This window comes from Corvus kubaryi, unplaced genomic scaffold (genome assembly GCF_017639235.1).
Source record: "Corvus kubaryi isolate FWS band 111438036 unplaced genomic scaffold, C.kubaryi_AGA036_p1.0 37398, whole genome shotgun sequence".
Lineage (NCBI taxonomy): Eukaryota > Metazoa > Chordata > Aves > Passeriformes > Corvidae > Corvus > Corvus kubaryi.
Window position 1 is genome coordinate 31,116,553 of NW_024581137.1, and position 17,858 is coordinate 31,134,410.

The 17,858-nt window shown below is 38.0% G+C and overlaps 1 long non-coding RNA gene across 3 annotated transcripts in view; it reads right to left on the reverse strand.

The window, feature by feature from the left end:
• Positions 1–17,858, reverse strand: part of LOC121671636 — a 296,300-nt gene that overhangs the window by 177,790 nt on the left and 100,652 nt on the right. The window contains exons 1-4 of one of the 3 annotated variants that reach the window (XR_006018557.1): positions 17,328–17,573; positions 11,315–11,432; positions 6,307–6,557; positions 930–5,114 (exon numbers count right to left, since the gene is read on the reverse strand). This is a non-coding gene — a long non-coding RNA (uncharacterized LOC121671636). Of the gene's footprint in view, positions 1–929; positions 5,115–6,306; positions 6,558–11,314; positions 11,433–17,327; positions 17,574–17,858 lie in introns of those variants that run through there. The other 2 variants (XR_006018558.1, XR_006018559.1) reach the window with 2 other exon arrangements.

Below are 17,858 nucleotides of genomic sequence, written 5' to 3' on the forward strand. Positions count from 1 at the left end.
TTATTAATTCAATTAACTATGTTTGTATGTGTACAGATGCTCTAGATGTCATTGGTCATGCACAGAACGTAGAATCTTAAAGAGGACAGACAAGTGTATCTGTAGCAGGCTACTGCAGCAAGTCAGTACCTACCACAAGTTAAATCATTAGTGTTGAATCTATCTTAATTATTACTTTAACATTATTGTGAGACCTATATTTTGTCATTCTAGTCTTTAGAAACATATTCTAGTATTTTATATTTCAGTATCTGATATTTAAAAACATTAGTCATCTAGAAATGTTAGTGTTGTCTCCAAACTGTTTTCTGTCTGCTATGCTATTGATGGGTGTAAAAATCAAGACAAAAAAAACAACTCCATAGCTATATTTTAAAATAACATGAAGATAATTATTTTATGAATAAATAAAAAAGTTAATAAATCCTAACTTTAAGAGGCTGAAACTGCTATATAAAATTTCTAGACACTTTTCATGCACAAATTAAGTAGGCCTGACAATATAGATGCAAGGATTGCTTTCTCCTTATTGAAGTAATTATAGTTTACTTCATTTTGCCCCTTCTATAGTCTACTCATTATGAATCCAATGCTAACTACTGATTTTTGCTTTTTAAACCAACACATCCTGGAACTATGAAAATTTACAGCTGAGAATAATTACACAGATTTATCAATAAAACAGAGTTACTGAAATGCAGTACAGCAGAGTTTGGCCTCACAGAAAAAGACTACGCAAAAGGAACCCCCTTGAATTCTGCTTTAGCAAAGCCCTCAGGTATATATTTTATCATAATTCTGTTCTCAGCTCCCACTAACTTCAAGGAGATGAACATACACTTGACTGCTTTACTGCACAATTATAGGATTCAGGTTCTTGAAACAAACCATGTGTTTGCAGGCCATATGCAACATGAGTTAGGGTTTACCTTAGGATGTCTGACTGCAAATTATGGGAGTTCAGAAGAAACTCAGTGAGCTGATGGCAAGGCAGAAAGTGGTAACTTGGCCAAGTTCTTCAGTGTAAATTGTTCCAACTCATGAGTCCAAGCAATTAAAATACCCGTGTGCTTCTTTGCTTGGACTGAAATTCCCCAGGTAGCTGCAACTGTTCCTACACATGCTGCACAAACTGCCAGTGTCTAAACAGGTTGATAGCAGTCTTGCTTGAGTCTCATTGAATCCAGGAGCTAGGGAAAACAGTGCTGAAGTCTTCCAAAGTCTCCATCAGAAGTCCTTCAAAGGCTTCCAATTATAGTTCACACAATTTCAAGGGGTTTCTTTTTGAGGCTAAAATGCTGTTCACACTGATGCAAAAGGTTTTTTTATCTGCTTCTTTAAAGGAATTAGTGGCAAAACCTGAATCAGAAAGGCTTCTCTGTAATTTCATGCCGTCTTTCAGACCTCTTGAGGATGAGCCTTTGGCATCTGATGAGAGAGGTTCAGCTGTTTCAGAGGAACACCTGCTCATGACGAAAATCATAGGTAACTGGAAGCATGTGCAGCATCTTGGGAGCAAGTGGCAGCTCAGGATGGTTCCAGGCCTTTTTTCTTTTTTTTTGAGATAGGTGGCATTACAAGAATAATGTTGTATCAGTTCTGCAAATGTAAATGTGGGTAGCAGTATTTCCTTATCTTTCATAGATATTAGATGGTTCTCTGACACTCTGCAGAAAAAAAATAATAGTCTATAAAAATAGACTGCCAGTTTCTAGTCTCATCAAGTGAGTTTTACAGCAATATAGCAAATTAGAAGAAAAGAAGACAAGGCCATTGATACTAACATCTTTTGGAAAATTTGTATCTTTGTTATTTACTGATGCTTAGAATAATAAGATCAATAAAGAGAATTTGGACTTCAATATCCAGTCATGTATTCACATAGGCAAAATACGACTTGTGGGCAGTTATATTGTCTTTTCACTACATTGTTTGGCACAAATTTTCTGTGTTTTAAGAACTGGAGACATTAAGAAAAATACTATCACATTAAAATTTCTTATAAAAAGCCTAATCAAATTAAGTATATAAATGAACAATCAAGATCAGGACAATAACTGCATTTGTCATATCTGTTCTACAAAGTTTGCATGTATATGCCACTGTAACTCTATGTTTCCTTCCTTCTTACTTCATCTAACAAGCCATCCTCCAAAACTTCCCTGTTGCTATGTTATCTCATGCTGATTTCTGATACGGCTAGCAAAACTTCAAAGCCTAGTTATAGCTATATAGCCACTTGTACTTCCTTGGAATTTTTCTATATTACCAAAGAAAAATTTTAATTTATTTTTTGGGTTTTGACCTATTCATAGAATTGAATTAATCAGATATGCTTATGCTAAGACTTAGATCAATTTTTAAACTGATGGCCTGTTAAAATATATATATAAGGCTAGCTGGTAAGGTATAATCAAAATATTTTCAAGCATTCTCTGAAGAGAAGTTACAATATCTTGTATATCATATTTCCAAAAACAGTGAGTATCCTAGAGTCATGAGAAAAATTTAACTGTTTAGTCCAAGAAATTCCTGTCAAGCTATCTTTCTCATTTGTAATGGCCTTTGTTAATCTTTCATGTGATTAATCTTTCCCACACAACATGTGCTTTCAATTTTTATTCCTCACTAGATATAATTACATTATCCTGAGGAAACAGTAAGTTTTCAAATTAAAAGCATACACAGAATAAAAACATATCCCACATCAAATATTCTCCTAGAGTTCAGAAACCCTAAGAAAGCTAATAAAACTCGATTGCTCCTTGTTCCTGGTCAGCCATGGATAGCTCCTGTAATCTACTCAGTCTGCTGGTTACTTTGCTGACTATAGCCTACTTTCCGTGTCCTTGGTCTCTAGTTCATACAGTTGTATTTGCCTTTTGGCACAGCTTCACAGAGGAACTTAGGAGCTGTGGTTAAGCATACCTGTGGGTTTTTTTGCTCTTGGAAGCACATCATTTGTCTTTCAGCTACCCTGAATAGCCTGAGGTAAAAGACACCTCAAAGCAGGATGAAAACTAGTCACCCTGCTGAGGGAGTCAGCAGCAAGCTCTGCAGATGGGCTGACACCATCCTGGCTGAAGGCTTTGTGCAGTCACCCTGGCACACCCACCCAGCCTAGTAAGATGTGATTTGTGAAAATCAGGAGATTCTACGTTGTGACAGGTAAACAAACAAGCCTGTGGATTTTCAAGTAGATTTCATATGTTCTTATTACAAAAATTATCATAACCACTGCATGCGTGTCCTCTAGTAGGTAAATTATGAACATACCATCTAACTATGCCTTCTCTCCTTCTCCTAGCAAAATAAGCATCTCTTCTATGAACATCAGAAATGTAGAGGTCAAGGGTTTCCTTATTCTTCCAATTTCCTGGTCAAGTTCTAAGCTCATTATATCTGTAGCTAATGTGTGATATGACAGTGATCACATTCCCTCTCCTTCGGAAGCAGTCATCTAGTTCTGAAATCTGATCTTGTTCCAGATTTCAAAGTCTGCAGTGTTGCAGTACTGAAAACGGTGATAACTCTTGGATATGTGTAGGAACATAAAGGAAACTGGTGGCAGAAGAGGAGAACCTTAGTTCAATTGCAAAATAGAAACTTGCATCTCCCCTGCCCATCATAATGCCCAGAGTGGAAATCTGTACAGTGTAGGGAATGATTGAGGGGAAAGTTGTGCCAACTGGAATGTTTACCCTCTGTCAGTGGATGCTTTCTGGATTTCTAATGCAGTCATAAGCCCTTAATAGTTTCTAGAAATGTCCACACATAATTTTATTCTTGTTATATAATTAAAACCAGTTGCACACTTAATATTTTCATTTAGATGGCAATGTAATCTTGAGCCAAATGCATCGTTGGTGTAGATTCACTTACTTCATTTAATTACAACAAGCCTGAAGCTGGCCTTTTATAATTGTTTCCTGACAAGAGTTTTAGAAGACTAAACTATGAAGCAGTATTTATAAAGATCACTGCAAGTGCAGATTCAAAATTACGGTATTGACTTAAAAGCTAGAGGCCTCTGGTTGAGTAATCAAATCTCTTTGTTCCAAGCATAATTGTTTGAGTCTGACTCACTTTGTTCTATTTAAAGGCTAAGTGAAGAATTGCAATATTGAGGTTACTTCAATAAGCTGGTATCACACTTTCCATTTAGCAAACAGAGAATGATATTACATTACATTTGCAATTTGTAGTGCTAGAAAAGTATTTTGTTAGATATTAAAAGTTATCTTTAATTTCACAACTCAAATCCTCACACAGATTTTTCTTTTCATAAAAATATGTCTTTGTATTATTTCACTGCTTCTCTGCATCTGTGAAGGTAGATAGAAGAGCCATCAACCTTCCCCCAGATGCTGTGAAGGACCAAGTGCAAGCCATGAAGAGCCTTAAAAGCTCTGATATGTTTTGGGGACCAATACTATCATACAATTAGTTAAGCTTAAACCATAGCAAAAAGGATGAAATAAATAAGTCAGGCTACCCAAAAAAACAAGAAAACCATCAGGATATGCACTTACTCCACCTGTTTCCTTGCACAGTTGACTATTAATAAAAATTTTAAAAATAGTACAAGAGCAGAGTGTTAAATACAGTCTTTTGAGATCTCCTTCCGTTAAATCAGAACCCTAAGACCTGGACATTCATCCTTGTCTTCAATCCAGAACAGCCTCTTTTCCATAAAGGAATCAATGGTGTGCGAGACTTATCCTTTCAAACATCTATCCAATGTCAGGGAACTTGTCTTATTGGATATGACTGCAGGGTATCTTCTGGGTAATAGGCAACTGTAAACTGTAGTATCTACAGTAGGATCATATTTCTCTAATGCCAAAGAAAAGGAAAATAGAAGAAGGAATAAAAAAATTAAGTACATGCACCTAGTGTGAGAAAGTACTCTCTCTATCAATCCAGAATAAAGGCACCCAGAACACAGCAGGTATCTTCTTAGGAATTTGAAGAGCTTTGTAGTAGCACTTAGGGTTAACAATAAAAGTTTTTATAAAGTCATGTGTTCAGTTGATGAGACTAAGTACCTGTATTTTATTTACCTTCAAAAATTCTGCTGCCTGTCCCCAGGTTGTGGAGAGCTAGGAATCATCCTGGTTTTACAGAATAAAAATATAATAATTAAACTTTTGATACTATAAAATCTAGCAACAGTATGGAGTTCTACTGATTCAAACTATGCTACTTATCAACATTAACAGGATAATTCCACTGCAGTTTAAGAAGTAAGTAGTGCTTGAAACCTTCATCTTAGACTACTTGTTATTTGAAACCTACATGCATTGATTAAAATTTTAACTAGATAATTCTTTTTTTAAAATAATTCCTCATAACATAAAGATACTGTGATCTGCTGCAAAACATCTTCAAAAACCTTCAGAAAGTACTTTGCAAGATTAACAAATGATACATAAAAAATTTTGGAGAGAGAATTATTCCCTCCTCTTATAATTCACCTCAGAACTCTGGAAGACATTCTCATCCCTTTCTAAAGGTCTGTAGTTTTGCTGTTGCTGTACATTCACATTAAGTCCTGACTTAGCCCCTGCTGCTAAACCTTATGAGAAGCTACGGACATTTCATTTTAGCCTCTGAAATCAAATATATGGGCTTGCCTTGCTTACTAGTATAAATTAGAAGGTTTTGGGCTAAACAGAATTTAGAATGTTGAATTTTAACTCCTCCATATAAAGAAATTAGCAACACAGAAGGCTAATAGTGGTGTATTCAAATCACCACAGTAACACAGCTGTTTCAACCTCAGCTTAGGCAGCCAAATGATCAAAAATGGACACAAAAGCAAACCAAATACATTATTAGAAAAGGAATAAAACAAAACATTGAGCCACAGTACCAAATTTGTTCTATAAGAGCATCTTGTGAAATGCAAGTCTGGTTTTCATCTCAAAAGATTCTCAGGAGACAATGACCCTTATCAAAGTATCTAATGGCATTAGTATGAGGAATAACCAAGCTTATCAGAGGTATTCATCTTGGAAAACAAAAAACCCTTACCTCTTTGTCTCTGTCCTCTTACATTTATTTCTAGAAAACACCGTTTTGCCACTGCCTGTGATGTGCACTGAAGTGCCTGGGTATTTTTCTTTTTCTATATACTTTGCTCATTCTTACAGCACAGCTGATATAACCCCATTTTGTGCTTCTCCTGTCTCCCCAAGTACCGACTGCTTCTCAAGCGTGTTCTGACTCTTGCATTCTGTAACTTGCAGCTACTTTGCTGCAGCAGCTGAGGTTTAAGTGAGCAAGTTTAAAGACAGGTCTTACCACACAGCTGAATCACACTGCAGATGATTGGCAGAGTGGAAATTAAGCCATTTTAGTGCTGAAAATTCCCAGCTTAGTTTGAAGAATAAACATATCTGGCAATAATTTTCTTGTCAAGATTTCCTGAGCGTTATGTCATAGTGCAACAAAGGCAACCCACTGAAGCGCTGCTGACCATTTCTGCATTCAGTGGTTTCTGAGACTGGAGTCTTTGCTGCAATGCTTCTTAGTAGTTGGCCCTCTTTGATGTCCTGAAAACATACCACAGAGCAGTTATTGTGGTTTAACCCTTGTCAGCCACTAAGCCCCAGTGGGCTTGTTCACTGCTCCCCAGTGGGATGGGGGAGACAATCAGAAGGGTAAAAGTGAGAAAACTCTTTCGTTGAGGTAAAGACAGTTTAACATATGAAACAAAAAACATGTGCACAAACAAAGCAAAAAAAGGAATTCATTCATCACTTTCCATGGACATGTGAGTATTCAGGCACCCCCAGGAATCCAAGGCATAGCCCCATACTAGCTACTGTGAAGAAAATTAATTCTATCCCAGAAAAAAACATCACAGCAGTAATAGTGGTCACTCCAGGAGTCATGTGAAGATTGCCCATTTAGACACAATTCGCTCATCACAATTATCTCATGTGCCCAGTATCACCAAGTGGCACCAGTGCCCAGTGTCATCCATTGAGATTTAAAGGTACACAAGGCCACAGCATTCTCAAAATGTGTTTAGAATTTCTCCTGTGCAAATAACGACAAAAGCTCAATTAATTAAAAAGAAATAAAAATAAAAAAGTCTTTACGTCTTAGACTTTGGAGACTTGTCTCTGCAATAAACTGCAAGCAAAGACTACAAAACAGGCTTAGCTGTGACATCAGAATTCCCAACACTTTTTCCTGATACCCACCCCCTGTCATATAGGTTGCAACAGTTTCAGGAATACTGTAGAAAGAATTAAATTGCTTGGGCAGGCTTTGCCTTCTAAATGTAGAATTAAAAGAGTTTCACTGGTTAGGCACCCAAAAAGTACTTTGAAATTGCAAACACTCATCAGCTTTCAGCATAAGAAAAGCTTTAAAGGTACAGTAGTCATTTTAATGCTATCTCAAACATCCTTTTCTTGTTCCAGAGGGCACCAGTGGAGGAGGGAGCATTTGCTTTTTTCATTAGTCGATCATACATCTGTGGCAGTTGGAGCGTGGGCCAGCAGTGCTTCCCAGCTGCATAATTGCAGACGCCCTGAGGAGCATTTACCTACTTTCCAGATGTGAGTTCTTTTTTTTTACAGAACAAAACACTTGACCATTCTATCATTAGTCCCCTTTATGCTTTATAACTAAATAAGCCAAACTGTACAGTTGGTGATTTTACAAAAAAAAAAATAAAAAAAAAAAGAGTAATGAGGTCAAGGAAGTCAGCAGGAAAAGTATAACAATATCAAAATGCAACACAAACCTTTAGGTCAATTATCTAAGGCCTGATCTTGACAATGCTGGGTTCAGTGGCTCTTCCTTCTGGGTAGACAAACACTCGCAGCTGGGTTGCCCTTGTTAAAAGTCATTAAGGATCAAGCTACTATTTTCAGAAAATGTCCTGAATCTAGAAGGTCACTGATCTCAGCATTTCAAGTAATATGGACTTCTCTATGGAATAAAAAGATTTTTGATGTAAAATCTGTCCTACAAATCTCAGTCAGGACCAAGATTATAGCTGTATATTGATGAAAAATCAACATATAGTATCTACACCAGTTTGAGAGAGGTTTCTCTGTGGAGGTTTCCCAAGGATACACACGCAGAGGGTGTGGGAAACCTGAAAAAGGTGGTCATTCATGTACTTGTATTGCAGGAGTGCCAACTGTATGCTTGTACTGTTCACCAGACACTATCATAAACCAACATGACATGAGGACAACTGGATGGGGGGAGCAAACTGCTTTGGGACTCTGAGGTAGAAGCCCACCCACCCTCAAACCTCACAGACAGATTATGAGGTTTATGGCACAGAATCCTGTCTCCTATTTCCCCATTGACAAACCAGCCCTCTCTGTCTCCCTGTCTGTCATCACACGTACCACCCCCAGCTGGTCAGGCAGCTGTCTGGCATGCCATACTCCAGAGAGAGAGGGAGAAGATGGGATGCAATGCTAGTGCTGTGGGATACTTCAGCTAGTAGGGCACAGTTCCTTGTTACAGCCTAGCACTTTGGCCTTTGCCCTGCATGTGTTATCTTCAGTCACACACTCTGATATGCCATCACTTTAGGCAGATACTTCAAGGATCTGCAAATACTGTTAGCAATATTCTTCTTCAGAGACTATTCCATATCTTCTTCCATTGCTCTTCGGCACTCCTAGTGAAACTTGACAAGTTGCAGACAGCAGCCGTGAACATTAGATGGTTCATGCATATGCACAGGGAAATGATACTGGAGAATTGGTAACAAATGAGTTGTTTTAGCACTTAATTCAATGCAGTATTTAAGCTGCACTGGAGACCTGACCATTGGAGGGTGACATGATCACAAACAAGGACCTGTAGAACATCAGCTTTCTCTGTAAGTCACCTGAGCAGAAGGATGCAGCCCAGGGTTACAACAAGCAATCACACACGTCTCTCTGCACATGGCCAGACAACTGCTCCACTGCGATTTTCACCTTTTTCTATATATGTGTAATTGTTCCTTTTGGATGGGAAAGTGGAAAAGTACTGATATCTTGCTATATAGCATAGTCAAATGTACATATTTTGCAGTCTGACAGTACAACCACAGAACTGCATAAAGTTTATGCAGGCTTTTTTTTTAGTTTATTTCTTTCTTTCTCAGATGCAAAGATGATGCACAGTAAAAATAAATGAACCAAACACTTGTTTGAATAATTAAACATGTGAAAGTAAAACTAATCCTAAGCACATTTCAAAAAAATGTGAAAAGATTCCTTCAAGGGACAGAAGTTCCAATCCTGCACCTAATCTAAGTTGCACAGTGAGGCCATATAAACTACGTCTTTATGATATTATAATTATTTGGCATAAAGATTATCATAGAATTATAGAATAATTTGTGTTGGAACAGAGCTTGAAAGGTCATAGAGGTCAAACTCCCAGGAGTGAGCAGGGACATCTTCAACTCCATCAGGTTGCTCAGAGCCCCATCTGACCTGACCTTGAATGTTTCCAGGGATGGGGCATCCACCACCTCTCTGGGCAACCTGTTCAGTGTTTAAATCTGCTCTCTTTAGTTTAAAGCCCTTACCCCCTATTGCAACAGGCCCTGCTAAAAAGGGGCCTGTTTGTCCCCATCTTTCTTATAGGACCCAAAAAAGTACTGAAAGGATGCAATAAGATCACCCCAGAGTCTTCTACAGGCTGAACAACCCCTACTCTTTCAGCCTTTCCTCATAAGAGACATGTTCCATTCCTCTGATAATTTTTGTAGCCCTCTCCTAGACCCATTGTAACAGGTCCATGTTCCTCCTGTGCTGGAACCCCAGAGCTGGATGCAGCACTGCAGGTGGGGCCTCACCAGAGCAGAGCAGAGGGGCAGAATCCCCTCCCTCGCCCTGCTGGCCACGATGCTCTGGATGCAGCCCAGGGCATGTTTGGCCTTTGAGCCGTGAGTGCACATGGCTGGGTCATGTCCTGGCTCTGATCACCAGGACCCCCAGGTCCTTCTCAGAAGGGCTGCTCTCAACCCTTCATTTGCCAGCCTGTATTGGTACTGGGGGTTGTTGAACCTCATGAGGTTTCCATGGGCCCTCTTCTCAAGCTCGTTCAGGTCCATCTGGATGGCATCCAGTCCCTCAGGTGTGCCAATAATGACATATTTTGAAAAATTTTTATGCCACGGGACAATAATAGAGAGGAGCAAATGCCTGAATTGAGCAGCAATAAGCAGTAAAATTTTTAGGTAAGAGGCTCTAACGTCTCCATGATGAGAAACTGTGACATTCAACAAGAGATTGCTCTCTAGAGAAGATCCATATGCTATCAGCAACTCTTTAGATTGCATATATACTTCATAGTGGATGCTCAGAGAGCTTTGTGGAATGAGAACCAATAAATGGAATCAGTTGTTTGGATTTTTTAAAATTGCTGATATGTTGTTAAAAGTGATACACAGTCTTCAAAGCGTCTGACAATGGAGAAGAAGTACTTACCATTATGCTGGCAATTGCTTTTTGATAAAATCTATGATGGTCTATATGTGTGTCTGGAAAGCATATTAGGCTGACATCAAAGTAATTCTTGCAAGTATTAATGCTAAATATCATAGATACTGATGAATATCAAGGCCTTATTTTTCACTCTGCTTTTATATGTGCAGAGGAGTAGAAAATCAATCAAAAATGTCAGTCAGATTTTATTCACTCTAATAATTAAATAAAGGCATTGTCCCAGCTCTCTGATACACTATTCATAAGTACACACTGCACTTCTGTTAAGAAAGATGATAAATCTGGTAGATCATTTACATTTGACTAGTATTTCCCAAGGGATAAAGCTCTTGGCAGAGAACAGAAATCAAAATTTAGAACTTACATGAAAAAGTAGCAGTAGAAGAATAAACACAATTTTTTAAAACTACTGGTTGCAAGTACCATGGTAACACTGCACCGTAGTCCTTTCTTAATGAAGAAAATCTAAAAGTCAGTGACAAGGAATAAACTGAAACTGCTTTGACCTAACTTCAAAGTTTTGCACTTGAGGACATATGGCTCATTGCCCTAAGTCTGACGTGAACCTCAATGGGAGTTCTAGGAGTGATTTTACATCATCATGCGGCCGCATTCCTGCAACAAGCCCACACAGCTAGACAGCCTTAGATGTGTCATTGGCACTCTTCATGGTCATCCACCTGTATAGAAATTGCAGAACCAGGACCTCTACACTTAAAAACCTCTCATTAGATTGCACATATTGTTGGCAATATGTGTTCCCTGCTCAAAAATCATCTGAAAAGGTAACACTATGAATGGGAGAATGTCACAAGAGACTTTAATATTACCTGAATACCTGATTTACTGAGTCATTTGCAGCTTCAGGATTCTGGGATTTCATCAGCACCGTACATCAGAAATCAGACAGGAAAAATAGTGGGTCTTAGTCTTGCTGAAAACCAGCATCTGTCAAGTAAAAGAGATGGGATGGAGCTTATCTAATTTTTGAAGGGATTACACTCACATAAATCTTTGTATAATGACTCTTATCTACAGCAAACTGCATGACGTATTCCTAGAATATAAAATAAGGAGACTACTTCAAAAGATACATGGTAATTCTGCAGGTAAGAAATATAGATTATGATCTCCATCAAATAAAATGATTCAGGACGACATTTGCAAGATAACTTGAGTGAACAATTTTTAACAAGATGCACTTCCTAATGACTGTTTATTAAAATAAATATAATATATTTAGGAAAAAAAGCGTCATGTTTCTTAAATGTAACAGTAATTTCAAACATTATAAGTAGCCTAAAATCTATTTCATCATGTTGCAATTTTAAAATCACATTTCCCAGGTTTTGGGTTCACTTTGTCTCCAACGTGTCTAAACTCCAAAATATCAGAACAACCTAGTGCCCAGTACTGAAGCTGATGTATCAGGTAGACTGATTTCAGTTGGTGAAATTTCAAGAAGTTGTCATGTCTATGCAACTGTGGCATCTTCCATAATTTCATCATAGTCCAGATTTGAGCAAGTTTGGACTAAAGTATTTACTCCAGCCTAGATTTTGCTTTGAATTCATGGTGAGCTCCAAAATAGTCTCTTGAAATAGTTTCTTGAAATTGTTCACAGGCTTTGTACAGAACAGAATAACATTTCTAAAAGCCACTGAGGACCATCCTTAGAATGAAAGAATATGGCAAGAAGATCCTGAAATATTACAAATTGGAGCCACTAAATCAACAACTAGTGAAGTGCTGAGCTCATTTGCCTGGTACACAATCTACTAAGCCTTAATTCCCCATTCCCTAATAAGAGAGCCATCTTGGGTGTCTTCAAATAGTCAACCCCATTTTTTTCAGGATTTATAAAGACATATCAAGCCTGCATCATTCTTCTTAGACTGTCAAAACTGGTCATATTTTCCTTTACTGTGAAAAATACAGTAGTTTTAGTGTTTTCATTTTAAACCCGGGCCCACAGCCATTGCCAAGCAGTGACTGAATTAGTGTTTATAAGGGAGGTCACTTTCAAGGTCACTCAGTATAAAGTATCATGCTGTCAGTTTAGAGATGGTCTAAAAGGACCAGATTTCACAAATGTTATCTGGAAATGTAGAGTAGCTGATACAGCTCCTCATCCCACTGACAAAAATGAAAATTTGACATTCTAGAAGTCCACTAACTCATTGCAATTCCAGCAATGCTATTACTGTTAATGTTAATAATGTTGTTATTGTTGTTATTTAATATCAGAATTTGGTGCATAATCCTGATAAACCCATTTATGTGACACATCATAAGCTATAAAACAACAACAGTGTCCCCATAACTGGGCATGAGATACTGCTCTACTAAGGCAAGTATACACATATTCAGTCAGTTATGATACAAGTAGGGTTGTAAGGCTGTAAAACCATCTCTAAGAATACTTGACTTCCAACTTTTTCTTCGTTTTCGATATGTTGCAGCACATAAGGGGATGCAAACCATGCCCACGTGCCCTTCCCCACCACACGCACTTCAGTCAGGTAGCAGTCCCTCTGCATGCGTCTGTAGCTATTGCACAAGAAAGAGCTGCAGTGGTCCCTATTGGTTCTTAATTACCTTTCACACAGCTATGATGCACAAAGCAATAGCAGAATGAGAACATCTCATGAACTGTCAATGTCCCTATAAGACTCAGTAGGGAGTCTTATAGAAAAAAAGGAACGGGAGCAAAATCTGTGATAATTTCTCTATGGTCATATAAAATTCAATATCACCATCAGTAAGAAGTTCACCATTTTAGTCCAGATCTGTGTTTTTATTTCATTCATTGTTTGAATGAAAGAGATTTTCATTGAAATTAAAGACCATAAACACTGCAGTCCTGAGTTTCAGGAATAATCAACTCAACTATATTAGTTAAAACTATTATTAATAAAATATCATTTTGCAGGAGAGTGTGCTTTGTTTCTGTGTCAACATATTGCCTAAACACAGCAAATTTTTTCTTTCAGTTTTTTTCAAGTACCAACATTTCCAGCAACATCTTGTTTCCATATAAACCAATCCCCTTCAGTTAAAAAGTAAGATGGTTCTCTTTTGTTCAAACAACATGGACCCTTGGTGGTATCTTTATATTATATTAAATGCATACAGTCAGTTCACTTATAAAATCTCTTCTCCTTTTTCATTTAGATAACTTTAATACAAGTAGGATTCGTGATCAAATCAGAATCTTTTATGTAAGGAACAAGATTTACTTCAGAAGAGTTATACTGAGAAGTCAAAACAACCCCACCTATCTTCTTCCAGAACCTCCTTGTCCCTGGACTTGGCAGATAGCACACAGCATGGGGAAATCTTGCTCTTGCAGACTTCATCTGCATGCACAGAACAATGTATTCACTCCTTTTGACTGCAATTCTGGCAGGGTGTAGACTTTCGTCCACCATTACTTTGTCTTTTGACTTAAGAATGATCTCAGCTGTCTTTTCTCTGTAGGAACCCATAAATTTCACTTAGAAGACTAGGCCAATGGGCACAGCCCAAGCTGTGAGAGACTGAAAAGTTAACGGTTAATGACTCAAACAATCAGCCATTTGCAAAAGCAGCAGGTGTTTTGCTGAGGCCAGGTTTGCACTCCCCAGCTGAAGGGGACGAAGAGAGATTTTGGGTGTGGGGTTTCCACATCTCTGACCTGCAGAAGAGCCGAGGGGCAGAGGGGGGTGAGCACCCACCAGAGGATGGCCACAACAAACCAACAGCTGTTTAGCAGCAATCTGGGTTGTGAGCCAGATAAGTGAAAAGGCCTCTGATAAGAAGCAGATCCTGTGAGGTGGGACAATGCTTTTTAACCTACCAAAGATCTCCTTTCTGATAAGGCCGAGGTGTTAAACTACCCCTCTTTCCCCACCAAGGGAGATATCAAAACATTCACACATAATCCTGAAGTGTTCCTCCTTTCTGATAAGGCACAATTGGCACAACTACACAGGCATGAGAAACAGCTGTCATGTCTTTGATGGTCATAAACTATCAAAGACTCCTGAAACACCCCGAGACTAATTTCTGGGGCCTTCCACTAAACACTGACCCATTGAACTTACTGTTTCAAGCTCTCTCCCCACATCTGATGGATCAAGACTGAAACCGTCGACATCTACATTGCAACAATCAAGTTTGTCTCTGGATTCATGGCTGGTAGTATCTTTCCTCTACTGTTATCCTTGCTTTGTCTTCCTTTTTTTCCTTATATGTTTTCGTGATATAGAATAACCAAAATGGCTACACGCCTCCTTTCCATTGCAACCAAATTGCTCTAAAACAAACTTGCCACATATATATGTATATACACACATACACAAAGGTCATTCAGAGTCATTTTACTCTAATCTGTCCCAAGGGATCTATTGACAGAAACCTCAGTTACACCTTCTCAGTGGCGGGTCATAACAGTTGTCAGGGTGTGTCTTGATTTTACACATTTTAAGGGAAAAAAGGGATTATAGCATTCAGCTGTAAAATAAATCTTTCCCCTCATCACTGACACAGAAGGTAAGCCATATGGCATCAAACCTCATCTGTGTAATTCCTAGCAAACCTTAAAACCCTTATCTGGAGCAATACAAAGTATTCGTGATGAGTGCTTTGGCCAAATTGTTTAGCTAGACCAGATGTTTATGAACTTACATGTCATCAATGGTTTACTTCTCTTACTCTTTCTGCGCACTTATTCTAACATGGCAAAGTTGAAAATATTTACTAGAAAATTAAACCTGTCCTATTGCAGTAGTGAGCTTATGACAAATACTTTTTTTTTTAGCAATATGTGTTAGGTTTTTTCTCTTTTTCTTTCCCAGCATCAGATGCAGTACTGTTGGTTCTCAGGCCCAAGGCTATATAAAGGGAAAAGAGAGTATGGGAGAAACATAGGACAAGAAAATAGTGAGTCCAGTCATGTCTGCTGACATATTTCTCAGTCCTAGTGAAACCATCCTACGGGCTTTCTCTATGACTTGCAAGCCATCAGTCCCATCTGGCATTTTGACATTGATGGGGCAACCCAGTGAATGAAAATTAATTATCACTGAGCTTGTTATAGAAAAAGCACATTGTTCCTGAAGATAATGTGGCATGATATGAGGGTTGTGGGGGTTGGAATATGCCTTTGGAGCAATATCTTGATGGGTATTTTACCTGTGGATTTTCACAGGGGTAGAGTTGCAGTGCAATCACTGGGACACAAATGACTGATTCTGAATTATGATGCTTCCTTGTCCTCTCTCTAGAATATTACCACATATTCTGCACTTAATTTTCAGCAATAATGTGTATCATACCAAATAAATAGGATGCTCAGTGCCTTCTTACTGGTACATTCATAGGAACCAATTTTCAGGCAGCACATTCAAAGATACTGTTTACTTCAGTGGATGGACGGCAGTCAAGACAAAAATTTTATTTGGAAAGAAAATAAACCAATGATGGGTATAATATTAGAACTTCTGAGTGTATCTGAGGAATTTTGTAGATGCAAAGGTGCCCAGACACTCTTCAGAGTTCAGTGTCTGTCAGGAAAGTGCCTTCCAAAGAAAAAAGTAATGAAACCCCCTAGAAGATCTCACTTGATTTTTGAGAGAGTGCATAGTGAAAAAAGATACATGGAATCATTAAGCAGTGCCTACCATTATTATCAAGAGAAAAAACTGACAAGACTTTTTTTCTGATGACATGAGCCTCACCATATGTCAGGGCATACCACTCCATTCCCAATAAGATTAAGTTACTCTCAATTATTTAAAACCACATGATGGAATTCACGATAAAAATGTTAAAAGAGATATTCATTTGAGAGGACTGAAACTGCTATAATGAGTAATTCATAAATAAGATTACTTGAGTTCTTTGTCTTCTTCCATTAAAAAACATACTTTTTTTAACCATCTAGTGAAGAGGAACTATAAATACTAGGATAATCTGCTTGGTGAAATCCATTAAGCTTGAACACATCCTTAGGGGGCTATTGATTATCTCTTAGCCTCTCTTTCAAAGCAGATCGTTAAATTTGTTACTTGGGAAATGCATCCCACTTAACACGTTGGCCTCATGGAGGCTTTTGAGCACCCTAAAGTCATTCAATTAGAACTAGTTAACACAAACAGGCTTTTAAAGAAAAAACCCATATAGGATTATGTGGTCCAAATTCTAATCCTATTACTTTAGTTTCCTCATAGGAAAGATTTATGCTTACAGTCTTAGCAAAAGTCCATTGATAAAACTTTTGATACTGCCCAAGGAACTTGATTTCCTTCAGATTGAATATGTTGATTTGCAAAACACCATAACATAGAGTCCTATTAAAAGAAAATTAATGTAATAAAATCTGTCAGTATTCTGCCTAGACTCACTTGTGAAAAGAAAACATCTTTTAGGGAGTGTGTCTTAAATGGAGTTTTATAATGGGTAAAGAGTCAGATCACTTCCATGTTGAATGTGAACAGAACAGACAAGGGCTTCCCATGCTTCTTTAAATTGATTTTTTTGTTGCCTGAGGCATCTACATGTGAACAATAACTCAGGTTCACTTAACATTAATTTTAAGTAAGTTGATACATCTCAGTGTGTTTTCACAGTGTCCAGGTAATTTCTTTACCCATAAACCTAAGATCTAACTCTTAACCTTTCCTGCATAGGTTTCCATCCAAGAACATACTGTCAAGCATCTAAAAGGCATTTGGGTTCAATAGCTGTATGGATACAGAAGCTACACAAGATTCAGAGAGGCACTCCTCATGCTGGCTGGGGCTAAAAAAAGGAGGGAAACAGGGGAAAAAGAATGGAAGTTATAGAGAAAATGTTAGTTACCATGTTAATGCTTATTAGTCACCCACTTTACTGCTGATCATCTTAGTTGTACAAAAAGCTTCCAAACCACAGGAAAGACTCTTCTTTTGAAGAACACAATGCCTGTATCAAAAATTACTTTCTTCATTCAGTGAGGCAGACTCTCATGAATCACACAGCAGGGTCTCCATTTAGTTAGCAAGGCTGTTTCTCAGGTGAGAAAGAGTTGAGTACTTTTCAGTTCCAGAGTTTTAAAAGAGCAAATTTTCCCTGCATGAAAATGAAAGAGAATATATAATAAATAAAAGAATAAGAGGCTTTCAAAACCATATGCTTCCACTTTGGAAAAATAGCAACATTGCAATTCTAACCTCAGACAAGAGCAAAGAAAGAGAATCTGCAAATCTAGCTGAGAATTTTGTAATTGGTTTTGCTTAATACACCATATGTTCCTTAAGGGATAACCACAGTGCCCTAGCTTAAACTAAACAATGGTATTTATAAACTATACCACAATGGGGCATGGCTGTTTTCTCGTTCTCATAAACCACT